This window comes from Oryctolagus cuniculus, chromosome 5 (genome assembly GCF_051225735.1).
Source record: "Oryctolagus cuniculus isolate XC-2025 breed Fujian yellow rabbit chromosome 5, ASM5122573v1, whole genome shotgun sequence".
NCBI classification, from domain to species: Eukaryota; Metazoa; Chordata; class Mammalia; order Lagomorpha; family Leporidae; genus Oryctolagus; species Oryctolagus cuniculus.
The window spans coordinates 34,925,151-34,939,482 of record NC_142871.1 but is presented as its reverse complement, the minus strand read 5'-3'; the positions used below and the strand labels follow the sequence as shown (position 1 = coordinate 34,939,482).

Genomic DNA, 14,332 nt, shown 5'->3' with positions numbered 1-14,332 from the left:
AATATGAGTTATCCTTAACTGTTTTTTGTTCTTAATACGTATGTAGGCATATGGATAAGAGCACATCAAGAAGTTCATGGAAAATAGAGTTAAAATAGATTTGTTTTGGTGAAAAACGTTTTGAAAATCATGCCTAGTCTTTCATAATATACATTTCCATGAACATTTTTTGAAGATTTCTCCAATGTATGGATTTTCAAACCTGTCTCTAAATTCCTATTCCATGAACTTTTTGAAGTATGCTCATGTGTGTGTATATTTATATATACACACATATATATAAAGTATCTCATATTTTACTCTGAATTACCTAGAATATTTTTCTAGGAAGGATAAATATGCAAATATATAACATATACAAATACATTTTTAAGATAAAAGTAAAAAAAAACTTTGAAATATTCCAGAAGTCCTAGAAATTAAGACTTTAAATGTGAGATTCAAGAACAATAACCCTCCTGGGACCAAAAGAGGTGGGACTTCAGTACGCTAACAATGAAATTCTCTGTTTCAGGAAAAGCTGAATTTTCGTTAGTGCTCTGAATCCTTTTCCATTAGCAATGAAGCCTGTGCATCCCCTTTGCCTTCGCTTCGTGCCCTCAAGTGAGAACTGAGTTATGACTGGAAGAAAATAGCTGCTCCAGGACATAAGCCGGGGCAGGCTGGGGGAGGGCTGCCATTTAGCTTGTAAAGCGCAGCAGCTGTGGCCTGTTTTCACTAATATCTGACATGTTTCCTTGGCCAATGGCCAAATGGAGCTGTACCCAACACTTCTCCCATCCTTCCTGTGCCTCCAGGACCCTTTGTAACTGCTACTTGAGACTCCAGACCACTCCAAATCAATCCCCTCGGTTCCTTCCTCCCCTTAACGTACTGGCATCCCATGCTAATTAATTAACCCAACACCAGCTTAGTCCAGGGCCTTCCCACACTTTGCCCCGTCACACAGCCCCGAAACGTCAGCACATTCCTGACTTCATCACTTGTCAACTCCCTTTCTGTTAAAGACCAGTGTCCCCTTTCTTTGACCTGGCCTCTGATTTGATCTCACTTTAAAGTATCCCACTTCAAGAGACAGTAACAAATGCTGCCTTTTTCCTGTTTGGTTTGTTTACCCATGTTCACCCGCCTATTGTAATTAAAGACCAAAGAACTTAGAAGAGCTGAGGAAGACAGTTTATACATTTGATGTACGGATAAACTCAATACAGGATCTGCAATGAAGCTCACTTTACCTTTTACCCACCGTGTGACCTCTGCTGAGTTTCTGTTGTTCTTGTGAGTCATTCAAATACCTACTGAGCAACCATTACAATGCCACATTCTGTTGTAGATTCTGGTGCTACATTTTCAATAATTAAATAAAAATATCAGTGACACTTCTATCTTAGTGAGGGGAGATGTTATTAATAAGCAGATGGATTTAAAAATACAGACATAGAAGAAAAAACATAAAGCATGAAGAAGGAAGGATAAGAAATGCAAAGATTGGTAGTAGGGGGGAAGGTGTCAACTTGGAATAAAATAATTAGGATTATGCAATGTTTGATCAGACAGGAAGTGGTAGAAAAGTGATTCATAAGGGTGCCTGGGGAGAAGCATTCCTAACAGAGAAAACTAGCAGTGCAAAGGTCCTGAGACATGAGGATCTTCGTTGGAATGTTGGAGACTCAGCAAGCACACAGGCCAAAGAGACAGAGTGGTCAAGCCAGCCTGCCTGCTGAAGTCTCAGTACTGCCATTTGCTAGTAGTGTGACATTAAGCTCATTCTTCAGTCTCCTAAGCCTCAGTGCTCTCACTTTTAAGATAGAATTGATAGTAATCCCTATGTTGCAATGTTGTTATGAACAATAAATCAAGTAATGCATTCAAGATGCTTAGTGTGGTGCCTAGGATGTGGCAATGCCCAGAACAGGCTAACATTGTAACTGCTGGTGAGAACCCAGTAAGATAATGCACACACAGCACTCAGTATGTTGTCAGCAGAGCAAACACATAGGTCATCTGCTATTACTTACTAGGACTACCAGTTACTAACTCGTTGCCTGTTTCGAAATAACTTCGTACATTTAAAATTTTTGTAATATGAGAGTATTTCAAAAAGTTTAAGGAAAATGCACATTATCTTTTAATTCCGTTTCCTGTGAGCATTCGGAATTGCTCCTGTATATCACTTTTTATAATGAATCAGAGTAGCAAAAGTTCACAGAAAATTTCAGATGCCCCAGAAGATTGATTGATGATTAATTTGATGCTACTCTGTTCGAATCTTTCTTTTTTTTTTTTTTTTTTTTTTTTTGACAGGCAGAGTGGACAGTGAGAGAGAGAGAGACAGAGAGAAAGGTCTTCCTTTGCTGTTGGTTCACCCTCCAATGGCCTCTGTTCGAATCTTTCTAATAGGCACTAGAAAGCTGAACAAACTTAGGTGAAAAGGAGAGAGCATATATGCCCTCATTCACACACACACACATGCTTTCTTGTCTTGTATGGATGAACCTTTAAGTCTATATAGATTTTTTTAAAAGAGGAGAGGTTAGTTGAAACAAGTTTCTGTGTGTTGCTGACCCCTGTTGGGTGGAAAAATAAGAATTGTTCTCCTAAGAGAAAAACATGGGAATTATCAGTTCCCTGGTCACAGTCCTGATCTTCAATATACTCTTGGATGCAGGGGCTTCCTGCTTGCTGCTGTAAAAGGACTATTTGGAAGCCTCATACTTTTCACAGCCCTGCTTCATTTTCCAGATGTCATGTGGCTCATACCTCATTTCTTTCCTGTGATTTGGGCCTCCTCAGTTTGAAGTTTAGGATCTCATCGTCCTTTCCCTTGTCCATCATACACACACACACACACACACATACACACACTTCTGAAACAAACACAGGACCCCTGGCATAGGGCTGTTAGGAAGCTCCACACATGTCCTAACCTGATTTTCATATCCCCCTAGCAGGAAGAAAGAGAAAAATTCACATCGAATCCTACAGTAGGACTAGTCCTGATTCTTTCCTCTCCTTAAGGATAAAAGCAGTTAATGTCTTTACTCACATTTTAACGAATAAAAAATCAAGTATTTCCTCTTAAAATCAGGTGGGAAATTATCCTTGTTCTTCTGTCATTTTTTTTAATTCTACTATTCTCAGGCTGGCATTGTGGCACAGTGGATTAAGCTGCTGCTTGCGACACCAGCATCCAATATGGGTGCCTCCTGGAGTCCCAGTTTCTCCAATTCTAATCCAGCTCCCTGCTAATAGACTGGGAAAGCAGCAGAAGATGGAAGATGGTCCAAGTGCTTGGGCCTCTGTCACCCATGTAGGAGACCTGCATGGAGTTCCAGTATCCTGGTGTCAGCCTGGCCCAACCCTAGCCATTGCAGCCATTTAAGGAGTGAACCAGTGGATGGAAGATATTCTGTCTCTCTCTCTCTCTCCCTCTCTCTCTCTCTCTCTCTCTCTGTGTGTGTCTGTCTGTCTGTTTGTCTGTCTCTGTCTCTCCCTCTCTCTCTAAAACTCTGCCTTTCAAATAATATGCTTCAGAACATTGACATGAGCAATTTTTTTTTTAAATCGGATTGAAAAGCACAGAATTCAAAAGCAAGAATAGACAATTAAATTTCTTTTTTTTTTTATTGAGAAGTTTCTGTACTTCAAAAGAAACAGTCAGGAAAGTGAAGAGGCAACCAACAGAATGGGAAAAAATATTTGCAAACTATGCAACAGATAAAGGGTTGATAAGTAGAATCTACAAAGAAATCAAGAAACTCCACAACATCAAAACAAACAACCCACTTAAGAGATGGGCCAAGGACCTCAATAGACATTTTTCAAAAGAGGAAATCCAAATGGCCAACAGACACATGAAAAAATGTTCAAGATCACTAGCAATCAGGGAAATGCAAATCAAAACCACAATGAGGTTTCACCTCACCCCTGTTAGAATGGCTCACATACAGAAATCTACCAACAACAGATGCTGGCGAGGATGTGGGGAAAAAGGGACACTAACCCACTGTTGGTGGGAATGCAAACTGGTCAAGCCACTATGGAAATCAGTCTGGAGATTCCTCAGAAACCTGAATATAACCCTACCGTTCGACCCAGCCATCCCACTCCTTGGAATTTACCAAAAGGAGTTTAAATTGATAAACAAAAAAGCGGTCTGCACCCTAATGTTTATTGCAGCACAATTCACAATAGCCAAGACCTGGAACCAACCTAAATGCCCATCAATGGTAGACTGGATAAAGAAATTATGGGATATGTATTCTTAGCGGTCTGCACCCTAATGTTTATTGCAGCACAATTCACAATAGCCAAGACCTGGAACCAACCTAAATGCCCATCAACGGTAGACTGGATAAAGAAATTATGGGATATGTATTCTTTAGAATACTATACCGCAGTAAGAAACAACGAAATCCAGTCATTTGCAACAAAATGGAGGAATCTGGAACACATCATGCTGAGTGAAGTAAGCCAGTCCCAAAGGGACAAATACCATATGTTCTCCCTGATCGGTGACAACTGACTGAACACCAAAAAGGAAACCTCCTGAAGTGAAATGGACACTATGAGAAATGGTGACTTGATCAGCATAGCCCTGACTGCTAATGGACAACTTAATACATTATCCCTCTTAGTAGTTTTTTTTGTCTGTTCTACTTAATATGACTGGTTTAATTCTGTAATTAATACACAGTTATTCTTAAGTGTTGAAAATTAACTGAAATGTGATCCCTGTTAAACATAAGAGTGGGAATAAGAGAGGGAAGAGATGTATAATTTGGGGCATGCTCGGGCTGACTTGCCCCAATTGGTAGATTTGGAAACATACCAGGGGATTCCAATTCAATCCCATCAAGGTGGCATGTGCCAATGCCATCTCACTATTCCAAGTGATCAATTTCAGTTCACAATTGATCATAATGAAAGGACTAAGAGTCAAATGGAGCACATAAACAAGTCTAGTATCTGCTAACACTAACCGATAGAATAAATAAAGGGGAGAGTGATCCAACATGGGAAGTGAGATACTCAGCAGACTCATAGAATGGCGGATGTCCTAAATAGCACTCTGGCCTCAGAATCAGCCCTAAAGGCACTCGGATCTGGCTGAAAAGCCCATGAGAGTATTTCAGGCATGGAAAGCCAAGACACTCTGGCAAAAAGATCTCAGTGAGTGAGATCCCAGTGGAAAGAACAGGTCTTCAAAGAGGGAGGTGCCTTTCTCTGAAGGGAGGAGAGAACCTCCACTTTGACTATGACCTTGTCTAAACAAGATAAGAGTCGGAGAACTCAAGGGGCTTCCATAGCCTTGGAAACTCATGACTGGTGCATAGGGAGATTACTGATGCCATAAACAGGAGTGTCAATTTGTAAAGTCAACAACAGGAGTCACTGTGCACTTACTCTTCATGTAGGATCTCTGTCCTTAATGTGCTGTACACTGAGGCTTAATGCTATAACGAGTACTCAAACAGTATATTTTCCTTTGTGTTTCTATGGGGGTGCAAACGATTGAAATCTTTACTTAATGTACACTAAACTGATCTTCTGTAAAAAAAAAAAAAAAGAAAAAAAAAAGAAATTATCAATTCCCAACTTGACTCTCACTGGGATTAAACATGACAATAGGTCTGATCTGATTTCATCATCATTTAAAAAAAATCATCTATTATTTTTCACTTTATGTTTCTGTGTGGGAGCAAACTGTTGAAATCCTTACTTAAGGTATACTAAGCTGATCTTCTGTATATTAAGATAACCGAAAATGAATCTTGATGTGAATGGAAGGGGAGAGGGAGTGGGAAAGGGGAGGGTTGTGGGTGGGAGGGACGGTATGGGGGGGGAAGCCATTGTAACCCATGAGTCGTACTTTGGAAATTTATATTCATTAAATAAAAGATAAAAAAAAATCTAAATAAAATTAAAATTGTGCTATTCTGCATAGGGCCAAGTAACACTTTCTGATGACATAAGCATGAAAGAGATCAAAAAAGCCACACATTGTAGCATTGTGGGTTAAGCCACCACCTGTGACACTGGCCCCATCTGGGCAACTGCTTGAGTCCTGGCTGATCCACTTCCCATCAAGCTCCCTATTGATTGCCTGAGAAAAGCAGCAGAAGATGGCCCAAGTGATTGGGCCCCTGAGACCCACATGGAAGACCAAGATGAAGCTCCTGGCTCCTGGCTTCAGCATGGTTCAGCCCCAATCATTGCAGCCATTTGGGGAGTGAACCAGCAGATAGAAGATTTGCCTCTTCCTCTCTGTAACTGACTTTCAAATTAATTAATTAATTTTCTAAAAAGTAAAATACTGTTCATATATAATTTAAATAAAAATAAGGTTAAACTCTAAATAATGTATTATCTTTCAAACAATACAAAAGTTACATGTGCAATGAAATTAAAACAGCTCCTTGTTAGACTTTCTGATTCTCTATTTTTTATTTTCTTCCTTGTTTGCCATTCACTGTGGTGCCCTTCTTAACTGGTACCTGAAAAGCCAGTCTTTATCTGTTGAGGAATTCAGCCCCAATTTTGCCTAACCAAAGCCAGTGTTCTAGAATGTTCCCTGGCTCACTTTTCCTCTGATAGTGATCAATTGTGCTAAAAATAACTCATGCTACACTCTTTGGCTTTATTTTAATTGGAATCATCAAAAAAGGTAGATGAAAGCAGGGAGAAGTGACAGAGATTTTGTGGACAAAGTTATATAATTAGAATAATAAAATGCAAAAGGTCAAAAGATTGAGTGTATCCTTTTTATGCAGTCTTAGGAAGGGCACAATTAGGAATCTTAGTTTCAGGAATACTTTACTCCTAGACCCATTCTATTTTGTGCATGCAGAAGGCTGACTTTGTCTGCAGGTCCTATTGGAAAATAGAAATGAAAACATAGATGGCAAGAACCTCAGCAATCTTTGTCCTCTTAAGATCCCAGCAAGGAATCCATCTGTGCTTTTGCTCCAAACGTTCCTCCATTATGCAAGGTGGTTAGGAATGAGGTGTGCAGAGGAGGGAAAATGCATCATCTTTAAACTGACTTTGACAGCTTCTCCCTGCCTTCTACATGAAGTACTCTCTTTAGAATAAACATCCAGGTGTTTTTGCTTTTGTCTCCTCTGATTAAGAACTAAGTCTATTCCGGGGCTGGCACTGTGGCACAGCAGGTTAAAGCAGTGGTTAAAGCTCTGGCCTGAAGTGCCGGCAACCCACATGGGTGCCAGTTCTGGTCCCAGCTGCCCCTCTTCTGATCCAGCTCTCTGCTATGGCCTGGGATAGCAGTAGAAGATGGCTCAAGTCCTGGGCCCCTGCACCCATGGGATACCTGGAGGAAGCTTCTGGCTCCTGGCTTCAGATCAGTGCAGCTCCGGCCATTGCAGCCATCTGGGGAGTCGACCAGTGAATGGAAGACCTCCTCTCTCTGTCTCTACCTCTCTCTGTAACTCTTTCAAATAAATAAAATAAATCTTTAAAAAAAAAAAAAAGAACTAAGTCTCTTCCAATTTCATATCTCTCCAGGGGTTGCCTTTTCTATGAGGACTCACTACTTGCTCTTTTTTTAAAAAAGCATTTATATGTATTTATTTGAGAAACAGAAGAGACAGATGGAGAGGAAGAGTTCCCGTTCTCTGCCTCACTCCCCAAATGCCCCAGCCGAGAGCAGAGAACTTAGCCTAGATCTCCCATATGGGTGGCAGGGACTCAATTACTTAAGCCTTCATCTGCCACCCAGAGTGCATATTACTAGGAAGCTGGAAACCAGTTACTCCAACACAGGACAAGGGCATCTCAACTGGCTTCTTAACCACTTTTCCACGAAACTCCCACCTCTGCGTGTTCTATTTGGCTTGGGCCTGGAAGGAGCTGTACTGGATCTATACGTTTATGTTATCCTTGACCCCTTTTACCCTGGTACCACTGACTCAACCCCTGAGGAATCTGGGCTGGAAAGAAGGCACGATCCCCACCACTGGGGCTCCCCTGTAGGCTCTACCCATCCTCAGTCCACTGACCCTGGCTGGCCCACAATCCCCACACCACATGGTGCTGATGAGATCCCAGATACACCTTAGAGACTTTCCCCATGAGCTGAACCTGAAAGACCAGCAAAGCACTCTTGTTATCAGCCTCATTGAGGAGATCTCTGACCAGGAATTTCTATACAGAGAGAGACGGCTGGGACATAGATGTGCAGTTCCCTGGCATCCTTTTGGTGCTCCTTCTGTCTGTTCCCCTCCAATGATGAAAAAGGTAGACGTCCCCCCACCTTGTTGCTGCAACCTAACCTTGACAGATCCTTTCTTCTTAGTAGCTTTGGACTGCCCATTTCTTGGATCCACTAAGATAGGCAAGGGGCAAAAAGAAAAGATTAGCTAGCCAATAAGGGAAACATTTATTGAAAAGTATTTCCAAAATATCAAACTTGTTAGTGTTGGAGTTCTATGAACCTACATGATGGCATCCGTGCCAATAGATCTTCCTCTGCACTGGGCAGAGCATATCTTGAAAGCAGGGCTGCTTTTATATTGCCATGAAATTCTCGAAATACACAGCACACAACCCAGGACTTGACACAGTGTCAACTGATGACTGATAAACAATGAGCTACATTAAGATTTGCATGATAATTTACAGCTTTATTTTCTTTATGTTCTTTTTTTTTTTTTTTGAACATGTAGTCTATTTGTCATTAAAATTTTATTGTGGGTTGGAGTTCTTCATACCTAAAATTTCTGGATCACATCTTAGAATCACATTCATCACCCATGCTACTCAAAACATTATATTGAAGGTTAAAATGCTAAGATATTAACCTGTCTTTGGAAAAATAAAATTTATTGGCAAATGACTTGTAGAAATGCCTACAATGCCTAGATATTCTCACAGCAGATTAAATATTAAAAGTCTTAAGAATTGGCCGGCGCCACGGCTCACTAGGCTAATCCTCTGCCTTGCGGCGCCGGCACACGGGGTTCTAGTCCCGGTAAGGGCACCGGATTCTGTCCCGGTTGCCCCTCTTCCAGGCCAGCTCTCTGCTGTGGCCAGGGAGTGCAGTGGAGGATGGCCCAAATGCTTGGGCCCTGCACCCAATGGGAGACCAGGATAAGTACCTGGCTCCTGCCATCGGATCAGCGCGGTGCGCCGGCCGCAGCGCGCCGGCCGCGGCGGCCATTGGAGGGTGAACCAACGGCAAAAGGAAGACCTTTCTCTCTGTCTCTCTCTCTCACTGTCCACTCTGCCTGTCAAAAAAAAAAAAAAAAAAAAAGTACTAAGAATCCCTTCAGGCTGGCGCTGCGGCTCAATAGGCTAATCTTCCGCCTTGCGCCAGCACACCAGGTTCTAGTCCCGGTCAGGGCACCGGATTCTGTCCCAGTTGCCCCTCTTCCAGGCCAGCTCTCTGCTGTAGCCCAGGAGTGCAGTGGAGGTTGGCCCAAGTCCTTGGGCCCTGCACCTGCACTGGAGACCAGGAGAAGCACCTGGCTCCTGGCTTCGGATCAGCATGGTGTGCCGGCCGCAGCGCGCCGGCTGTGGCTGCCATTGGAGGGTGAACCAACAGCAAAGGAAGAGACACTCTCTCTCTCCCTGTCCACTCTGCCTGTAAAAAAAAAAAAAAAAGAATCCCTTCAGTAAAGAATCAATTTACTTCAGATCAACTGAATAGTCTGTAGTTTATTCTTTTTTTCTTTTTTTAAATTTTATTTAAGTTATACAAGTTTCATATATTTCATATACAGATTTAGGAATATAGTTATACTTCCCACCCTACTCTCCCACCTATTTATGCGCCAAACCTTCTTCCTCCTCCCTCTCCCATTCTCACTCTTAATTTTCACAAAGATCTATTTTCAGTTTACTTAATGATAATAAAGTTAACCCTACAGTAAGTAAAGAGTTCAACAAATAGTATGAAGAAGAAAACACTGTTCCTCAACACTAGAGACAAGGACTATAAACAATCATCAAATCTCAAAATGTCATTTTCACTCCAACACATTACATTGTAGGTACTCTATTAGTTACCTCGGATCAGGGAAAACATGATATGTGACTTTTTGATACTGGCTTATTTCATTAAGTATAATGATTTCCAGTTGTGTTCATCTTGTTGCAAAAGATGGTATTTTATTTGCTTTTACAGCTGAGTAGTACTCTGTAGTGTATATATACCATAATTTCTTTATCTAGATAATATCTTTATCTAGATGTCCCAAATTGTACATCTCCTCCCTCTCTTAGTCCCACTCTTACATTTAACAGGGATCGCTTTTCAGTTAAATTTAAACACCTAAGAATAATTTTGTATTAATTAAAGAGTTCAACCAATAGTATTAAGTAGAACAAAAAAAAATACTAAACGGGATAAAGTATTAAATTTTTCCTTGACAGTCAGGACAAGGGCTGATCAAGTCATTGTTTCTCATAGTGTCCATTTCACTTCAACAGGTTTCCTTTTTGGTGCTTGGTTAGTTGTCACAGATCAAGAAGAACATATGATATTTGTCTCTTTGAGACTGGCTTAATTCACTCAGCATGATGTTTTCCAGATTCCTCCATTTTGTTGCAAATGACTGGATTTCATTTTTTTACTGCTGTATAGTATTCTATAGAGTACATATCCCATAATTTCTTTATCCAGTCACCAAGAAACTATTGGAACTCATAAACGAGTTTGGTAAAATGGCAGGAAATAGAACCAACACAGGAAAAATCTTTATGTTCCTTTATTGAAATTTGTATAATGGGACATACTCAATCGGACTTGTCCCAAATGGTAGAGTTAGATATGCGCCAGGGGATTCCAATTCAATTTCATCAAGGTGGCATGTACCAATGCCATCTCACTAGTCAAAGTGATCAGTTTCAGTTCATAACTGATCATAATGATAGGATTAAGAGTCAAAGGGATCACATAAACAAGACTAGTTTCTACTAATACTAACTGATAGAATGAAAAAGGAGAGAACGATCCAACATGGGAAGTGGGATACACAGCAGACTCATAGAATGGCAGATGTCCTATACAGCACTCTGGCCTCAGAATCAGCCCTTAAGGCATTTGGATCTGGCTAAAAAGCCCATGAGAGTATTTTAGGCATGGAAAGCCAAGACGCTGTGGCAAAGAAAAAAAAAAAAAACCTAAATGAAAGATCTCTGTTGGTGAGATCCCAGCAGAAAGAATGGGCCATCAAGGAAGGAGGTACCTTTCTCTGAAGGGGGAGAGAACTTCCACTTTGAATATGACCTTGTCTAAATAAGATCTGAATTGGCGAACTCAAGAGGCTTCCATAGCCTTGGCAACTCATGACACGAGCCTAGGGTGATTACTGACGCCATAACAAGAGTGTCAATTGTTAAATCAACTCTGGCAAAAAAAAAAAAATGGCCTAAATGAAAGATCTCCGCGAGTGAGATCCCAGTGGAAAGAACAGGTCATCAAAGAAGGAGGTGCCTTTCTCTGAAGGGAGGAGAGAACTTCCACTTTGACTACGACCTTGTCTAAATATGATCAGAGTCGGTGTACTCAAAAGGCTTCCATAGCCTTGGCAACTCATGACAAGAGCCTAGGGTGATTACTGATGCCATAAACAAGAGTGTCAATTTGTTAAGTCAACAACAGGAGTCACTGTGCACTTACTCCTCATGTAGGATCCCTGTCCTTAATGTGCTGTACATTGTGATTTAATGCTATAACCAGTACTCAAACAGTATTTTTCACTTTGTATTTCTATGTGGGTGTAAACTGTTGAAATCTTTACTTAATATATGCTAAACTGATCTTCTGTATATGAAGAGAATTGAAAATGAATCTTGATGTGAATGGAAGGGGAGAGGAAGCGGGAAAGGGGAGGGTTGCCGGTGGGAGGGAAGTTTTGGGGGGCGAAGCCATTGTAATCCATAAGCTGTACTTTGGAAATTTATATTCATTAAATAAAAGTTAAAAAAAACATAAAAAAAAGAAATTTGTATAATGGGAAGTACAGCAAACAAATATTTACTACCCAGCGGAAAACCTTGAAACTGTAATCCCACTTATATGCAAATATGAGTAACATTGAGCTGGATGGTACATCTGACTGCTTCATCATTGCCATCAGGAACAAGGTGAAGTATTTTTAAATTTTTGCAGAGAAATCTGTCAAAATAATTAGCACGTCCTGTCATTTTCCCCCTAAAATATCTAAACCCTTTGTCTCATGGTTTTGGAGATTAGAAATCTGAAATTAAGATATTAGCAGGGCTATGCTCTCTCAAAGTTTTGTGTCCTTACCTCTTTAGGCTTTTGGTGATGGCCAACACCTCAGCATTCTTTGACTTGTTGCTTCACATCTTCTCCCAATTTCACATGGCCTTCTTCCTTCTGTGTCTGTGTTCAAATTTCCCTGGTCTTATATAGACACCAACCCTTGCAACAGGCTCCGCCCTAATCCAGTCTGACCTCATTTTAATTCAATCACAACTGCAAAAACTCCATTTTTTAAAAAGGTCACATTCATATTCCCTCCATGGATTTAGGCAAACACTGTTCAATCCAGTATAACAATCACATTGTAGATTATAAGAACCTACTCTCATTGACAGAATGAATACATAAAAATCCTTCAAGGTGTACCAACAAAATTGATCTCATTAACATATATAGAATGTTTGAATTGATAATAACAGCATGCACAATATTTTTAAGTATACCTAAAACATTTACCAAAAATGTCCATAAAAATTACAAGCAATTCCAAAGGATTGAAAAGCTACACAGTATGTTTTCTGATACTGATAGAATAAAAATAGAGAATAATATCAAAAAGAAGAACAATCAGTCTTCCATTCCTAGGGTTTCACAGACATGGGCTCAACCAACTGCTTTCAGGAAAAAAAAATGCATCTGTACCAAACATATATAGGCTTTTTTCCCTGAGAAATATGGTATAACAAATATTTACATAGTACTCACATTGTATTAGGTATTATAAGTAACCTAGCAATGATTTAAAGTGTTTATGGGGGCACAGGGTCTGCCCATCAGCCTCTGTGCCTGTAAATCAGTCTCGGGGTCCTCAGAGCGATTGTGCAGTGGTGCCAGGCTGTATATTGCAAAGAGTGCTGAAATAGCAGGAGTTCGTTCAGAGACCATTTCTGTGCCCCAAGAAATAAAAGCATCACAGCTGTGGAAAGAGATAGAAACTCAACATCCTGGATTGACTGATGTTAGTAATCAGGTGATATTTGCTGTTCATCAAGAATATGTCGAGCTTGGAGATCAGCTCATCTGGCTCCAGCCAGGAGACAAAATTGCTATTATCCACCCCCCCCCCCCATTGGTGGAGGCTAGTGCATTTAAGCCATGTAGGAAAGATACGGATGATGTTGAAGATAAAGCTAAAGATACAATACAATTCACTGCTGAGAAACTTCCAGTGGATGAGGTCTCACAGTTGGTGATTTCTCTACCCTGTGGTGCAGTGTCCCTATTTGTAGGGACTACAAGAAATAACTTTGAAAGGAAGAAAGTCATTAGCTTAGAATATGAAGCTTATCTACCAATGGCGGAAAACGAGGTCAGAAAAATCTGTAGTGAAATCAGGCAGAAATGGCCAGTCACACACATAGCAGTGTTCCATAGACTTGGCTTAGTTCTGGTGTCAGAAGCAAACATAATCGTTGCTGTGTCCTTAGCCCACAGGGCTGCATCCCTTGAAGCTGTGAGCTATGCCATTGATAATTTAAAAGCCAAGGTGCCCATATGGACAAAGGAAATGTATGAAGAGTCATCCTCAACTTGGAAGAGAAACAAAGAATGGTTTTGGGCAAACAATGATTAATCAGTTATATTTTTTAGAGCTCTCACACTTGGGTAAAGTTTCACCATTGATTCCTGTGTGATTTTGCTCCTCCAGAGATTGATAGCTCATTGAAGCACAGTGTTTTATAACTGTGAGGCAAAAGAGAGAAAAAGATAAATAAGTGCGTATTTAGGATGAAGGATTACCTGGGAGCTAGAGCCAAAGCAAGGACTTTAGGGAAGACAAGCAGTAGTGTAAATGAGAGGGAAAGTGTCCGTGGTAGATGTCTTTCCGTGACTAAGACCAGTTGTGACAGCTTACTCTGAGGTCTGGCACATGCTCACCAACCTCGTCTCAGACATAGCCTCCCCTGCAGCCTCCTGTCCTGATATATATTTTTAGAACTTAATATATTTTTTAAAATAAACTAATTAAGCCCAAAATTTTAAAAGTTTACAAATTTTCCCATTTTTAAAAATTTAGTGATAATACCCAAACTATTTCATATTCTAGAGATTTCTAGTAATTTAGAATCTATAATCTTGACT

At 40.5% G+C, this 14,332-nt stretch overlaps 1 pseudogene; it reads left to right on the top strand.

Annotated features, from left to right (window-relative positions):
* The first annotated feature begins 13,245 nt into the window (after positions 1-13,245).
* On the top strand, positions 13,246-13,850 carry LOC100358884 (molybdopterin synthase catalytic subunit-like; annotated as a pseudogene).
* The last annotated feature ends 482 nt before the right edge of the window (positions 13,851-14,332 follow it).